Consider the following 6000-nt stretch of genomic DNA (forward strand, 5'->3'; position numbering starts at 1 on the left):
CGCCTAATGGACAGTCGGTGCCTTTTGTGTGATGGTTCTCTTCTGTCCCGTTCTTTTTCCGTTGTGTTCCTTCGTAATAGCATTCTTACAACTTGCGTAGCATATTCCATTGCAATCTCTCGACCCGGATACTCTACATTTCGGCTACTTTTCCAACAATCAGGATTTCGAGCCATGAAATCAATGCGAAAAGGTGCGTTCTATGCCTGCTAATTTAAATAATTATGAGGATGAAAAGATAAGTTGTGCATTATACATCCGTCCCCAGCAGAAATTGTTCTGGGAAACAAGCGTTTTCGCACGCCTTACCTCTCATAATTTGGGGTTAACTGTTGGTCAGGCCGTCTGGTTTGACCTGCGATTGGTATTTTTTTCGGCACGTGCAGTCACGAGCAAAGCCGGTGCACTTTAATAGTGCAGGCAGAACACCCGGGATCACAACAGTCCCTCATAACTTGGTCTCTGACTGCTGCATCACACACACTAGGAGCTGACTTCAAGCAAAGGTGTGTGGCCCGTTTTCACCTCGGTTTTGCAAGTTTTGTGCGTTCTATGTCGCTTTTCTTCTTCCGACTAGAAGCACGTCGTCGTCGTTACGCGTCGCGGCCTTTCTTCTCCCGATTACAGCCGCCTCGGTACACATCGCACGTTCTGCGCCCCGCTGTCACAGGTCGCATATTTTGTCCACCAGACCACAAGCGCTTGCACTGTGCCAAGGCCAAGAAAGCCAAGAACGTAGGCCAAGAAAGCTGAAAGGCGAGTTTCAAAGCCTGCTCAGCTACATCAAAATTTGCCCAGCGACTTCTTCACAGCCTGATCCCAAAGGCGTTTCCCAATAAGGCAGCCGTATAATTTAGGCGCTCTTGTGGGTAAGCCAGTATGTGAAGCTCTCGTCGCAGCGTTTTGTTCAGTTTATTATTTTCTTGATATTAATGACAGGAAGGCATTATTACCCCTCTCCTCTCTCTACTTCTTTGCGCCAGCTCACTACGAATATCCTGGCACCAAACCTATCTTCTGTGCGTCAGGAAGCAAAGAAGCCGCGGCTGCGTGACGCGAACGAAAGGCGGCTTTTTCCCCCGGTAGTGGTTTATTTTCCTTCCTTTTCATATCGCATTTAAAGAAACCGCAACTGGGGAAAAAAAAGCTCTTTTTATTTCCTTCACGCAGCCACGTCAGTAAAATTCGTCACGCGTGTTTCTAGGCAACCGTATCCTATAGCATATTTTTTTTTTCATCTTTCGATGACAGCACCAGCAGGAATGGAAGATTATCAGTCGTGATCACTAGCCAGCGTCTTCCGGCGTGCTTTACCTCGAACGTGGTTTTACAACTAGCCCAGACTCATTCCTTAATGAGAGTTCTATTGCCTTGCCCGACGACTATCGAGTGAGACTGCAAGCAAGCGTCTCTTAGCAACTGGAGCAGATGGTTCCGCAGAAGCGAGTAATGTGTTCGATCCTGACCGCGGTGGCCGCGTTTCGATGGAGGCGAAACGCAAACGCGCCCGTGTGCTGTGCGATGTCAGGGCACGTTAAAGATCCCCAGGCGGTCGAAATTATTCCGGAGCCCTCCACTACGGCACCTCTTTCTTCCTTTCCTCTCTTACTCCCACCTTCCTTCTTTCATCTACCGCGCGGTTCGGGTGTCCATCGAGACATGCGAGACAATTACGGCGCCATTTCCTTTTCTCACAAACCAATTTTGAATTTTTCCTTTGTCCCTTCCCTTACGGCGCGGTTCAGGTGTCCAAAGATATATGAGACAGATACTGCGCCATTTCCTTTTCCCAAAAAGCAATTATTATTATTATTATTATTATTATTATTATTATTCCTGAGTTGCTCCAGCTCCTCTTTCTTAGTTTGCCCTGGCAGAGACAATGGGGTTGAAAATAAGTAGTTATCAGGGGCTGAATTTGAGAGGTCTCTCTGTGGATTAGTCGCTTTAATGATATTTCTTTGTGTTTTAAAGGGAAAAATAAACTGTTACGTTAAATTTGTGCTCTAATAAGGCAACTTACTCACTACGAATTAGAAAAACGTCGTCGCATCGCATCATCAGTCTACGTGTAGTCAACGCCATTCAAAAGGAAACGCAAAAAAACTGAAATATTTTGTTGCGGCACAAGCCACTAAGGGAAGCAGTTCAGAAAATATGACCATTTGGTTTCAGACGTACCCTCTGCTTTTCACTCCAGAGCAGTGAGGTGACAGATTACTTGGAAGAGAAATTTAACATTATTACGTGGAATTTTTCACGTACGGTGCAGCAACAAGACAAAGACACTTCAGAAAATGTTGGAAAGTGAATGTTGACTGCGCAAAAATATTATATTTGGCAGGACATGCATGCTCTGCGCTGCTTGTATACTAGAGTAACTTGGGGCCTTGTGAACAGTCTTTACGTTTAATACAACAAAAATAGCATAATTCTGGAATTCGGTGACCCTAATATAGTCCATATAATAACTGTCAAGGAAAACCAAATAACTTCTGTCCTTTTAAAGTGCAGCCGCTGACTGGGGAACACAGAAGTCCGTCATAACTTTTCGATTATCACGTAGTCGGAGTGAGTTCATCATACATAAAATACGCTCAAAACTGCAAAAACACTAGTGCCACAAGTGAAACAAGTATGTACTGTCTGTTTCCAGATCAGTAGCATTATTACAGTCGCCACGCGAACGCACAGAAACCATGCCAGACGAATAGCGCACTGCACGCTACTCACGCGGGAGACCCAACATGCCGCTGCGAGGGGGAAACGGCGGCGCGGGGTAGTACAAAGGGTGTCCCCACCCTGAAAGCGGAGCTCCCCCTCCCCACATCCCCTTTCCCCATCCCCGCTCCAAGCTGTGCCCCCGCGATATGGGTGGCAGAAACCGAGCACATTCCCCCCACATAGCCACAAGAAGAAGAAGAAGAAGAAGAAGCGGAGGCGAGCGGGCATCCAGGCACCCTAGTGTGCACTAATATCCAGGAAAGCTGAGCGCGGTATGTGAAGGGAACAAAGGCAGAAGACTGCAGAGCGACTGATTGCCATGTCGCAGTTTCCCTTCATTGTCCTGAAGGGAAACTGCGACATGGCTATCTGTTTCCTTCACTGTCGTTAAGGGAATTCTCTGATACGTGCATAACAATATTTACGAACGTCGGCGGAAAAGAAAATGCACGCATAGCATTTCGCCTCTCCAGCAAAAATTAAAAGAATTTGAAAAAGTGGGACACTGCACGACACCCCTCCATGTTACGACGTACGCAAGGATAATCCATTACGCTTTAAGCTCGATTAGTAATTTGGGGCAAAGTTAAAAATTCTCAACGTCAAATTAAGCCCTTTGAATATTCTCCTCAGTCCCCACTTGAATTATAATCACGTCCGTCCTATGGGGCGTTATTAAATAATCAGTGGTCCTTGCCGTATTTTGTAAGCACCAGCGACGACAGCCAAGGCGCTGTAAGGTCTGCTTTACGGTCTGCTGTACGATCTGCTTCACAAAGACTAAACACAGTGACACAGGCAGTGAACATTATCTATCTAGCGCTACTCGAAATTTATAACCGCACAACACTTATAATAGGACGAAAACTAAAGTGTGGCTTTAAATTTATAGTCGACATTAAAAAGACCGATTGCAAACACAAAGTCCAAAAAAACATGCTATTGATTGTTGTTGGCTGCTTTTGTGTCACGGTTATGCGAGTGCAGTCCAACCTTGCTACCGTCGTGGTAAAGTTTTCTACGGACGGCGTTAGAGTGCTGAGCACGAGGATGAGGGATCCAATTCCGGGCATGGCTACCGCGTTTCGATGGAGGCGAAATGCGAAAGGTGTCCGCGTTTCTGTGCGATGCCAGTGCACGTTGGGCACCACAGGTGATCGAAATGAATCCTGAGCCCTCTATTACGCCACCTACCGTCTGTCTTCCATCTTTCACTACCTCATTCATCCCCTCTTCACGTGGCGGGTGGTTTTTGGGTTGCTTGCACCGAGAGTGAAACAGTCACCGCGCCTTTCCTTTCCAGATATCCAGTTTTGCTCTTTTTCCGCTATACTCATCTGCGCTTCCGGGGTTCAGGATGTAGTCACGCAAGCACTCGCGCATCCGCTGCGTTTTCCTTCCGCTAACGGTGATCGCCGTAAAACGCTTCAGGTATGTAGACTGGGTGGCATAGTCACCTGTATTTTTTATTTGTAGGAGCTATAAGCAGCCTTCTGACTTGGCTGTTCTTTCTAAACCACCTTTTGTCCATCCTCTTTCCGAAGATTGTTGTCCACTAAAATTTTAGTGTGTATATATATATATATATATATATATATAAGTTACAACAAGGCATTGGACGCTTTTGAAGGCACAGAGTATGGAGGAAAGTCATAGAGAAGGAGCTGCTGGATCGGCGGCTACCAACTTTTTGTCTGCTTTCAGGTATATAACCAGACTTGCGAGTACGTCGTTATTATAGCTGACAAACGGAACTTTGCTCAGATGTGAAGAAAATATAGCGGAAGGAGGTACACGTCCTAAAAAAACGCTAAAACAAAACACTTGGTTATAGCAGCCTGCATCGTACGTCATATCATTAAATGTTGATTAGTGGCCATCACTGTTTAACTGCGTGCGAGCAGCAGCTGCAAATGTCGTATACTATATATGCATATCAGTGAATTGTTTGACATAAAAACTAGATCAAGCAAACCCAGTTCACTTCACAAACTTGCAAGGGCGAAGAAGAGGTGGCCACTTGCTAGAACGTACCTAGCTCGCGCTGAAAGAAAAGTGATAGTCTAAAGCAAAAATCCAGTGACGTGGGAACAGGTCTTCACTTATTGCTAAGATGTCTCTTTCCCGACGTAACGGTGAAAATAGAACATCATGGAGCACGCGGTTAAATGGTTCGGTAGCCGAACCCGGGAGAGTGCTTTCGTCTGACGCCGGAAAGCAATCTCCTCGGCCGATAGTTCTCCTTGCGAAAGGCAAATCTCTTTCAGATGGTGACCAGAAACATAAAACAGTGCTTACTCACCAAATAATCAACCACTTCACTGTAGCGCGTAGCGAGTCTCTTTCTACGCACCATGCAACTCGTGGAAAAGCGAGAGGTCACTATCCTCCGGAAGAGCGACGCGTACCGGGAATCCCACTCGCAATGCTCGCTCGTCGACCCAAACAATGAATGCCCCACGGAAGGCAGCATATTTCGGCCGTGCCGAGGATTGTTTATCAAGCGCACCTCTCTCGTGAAGGCTTCCCCTCGCCCCCTTCCATGCCTTATCGTAACAAGCTGTTTTGCCTCCTCTTATCTGCCCAGCAAGTCCGACTGAGGGGCTGACCAAGAGCGAGGAGCGCGTTTTGATGCCCCGTGCAGCGCTTCGAGGCAGGCACGAGGCGGGCGTCGCTGCGCACATAGCTCGCGGTCGTGGGTGTTGCCCAGGTGTGGTACGCGTCGTGTGTGTGCAGGAGGCGCCATGTGGGTGTAGAGGCCCTAGTGGGGAAACATCACGGGAATGCATCACCCGCAGTAGTACGTCGTCTCTGTGACGTCCTAAAACCGACCGGAAATTCAGCAGCAATTCCGGATGATTATTTCACTCACAACACCCAGTAATCCATATTGTACCTGGCTGGGTCTGCGGTTTTTTATAAGTGAGGTTTTCGAAGTTTACAGACATTTATCGTGACTAACGTCCCAGTCATAAAAACGGAACTGCCACCTTCGCACTTATTTTTCCTCCGCATTCTTCTTATTCTTTCTCATTCATGACTTCGCTATGCATGCTATGCATATGCATGTGGTACTCTACATATGCTACATTCTCTTACTGCCGATCCTTACAAGGGCCGTAATTTAACAATTATAAATACTTGATTCCTTATGATACATAAAACCGATTTATTTCGTGAAGCTTCTGTATCAGAGCTCGGCTCGAGCGCTCCTGAGCAAAGCGCAGAAAATCACAACTTCCCAGTTTAGCTGACAGCTCAATAAAGTTCACGGAA

The 6000-nt window shown here is 46.7% G+C and overlaps 1 protein-coding gene across 1 annotated transcript in view; it reads right to left on the minus strand.

Moving 5' to 3' along the window:
• LOC144115396 (uncharacterized) overlaps window positions 1-5181 on the minus strand; it is a 29356-nt gene extending 24175 nt beyond the window's left edge. The window contains exon 1 of the mRNA XM_077649770.1: window positions 5027-5181. The gene's annotated coding sequence lies outside the window, so the exon portion shown is untranslated. The remainder of the gene's footprint in view (window positions 1-5026) is intronic.
• Between the last annotated feature and the right edge of the window lie 819 nt (window positions 5182-6000).

This window comes from Amblyomma americanum, chromosome 1, assembly GCF_052857255.1.
Source record: "Amblyomma americanum isolate KBUSLIRL-KWMA chromosome 1, ASM5285725v1, whole genome shotgun sequence".
Lineage (NCBI taxonomy): Eukaryota > Metazoa > Arthropoda > Arachnida > Ixodida > Ixodidae > Amblyomma > Amblyomma americanum.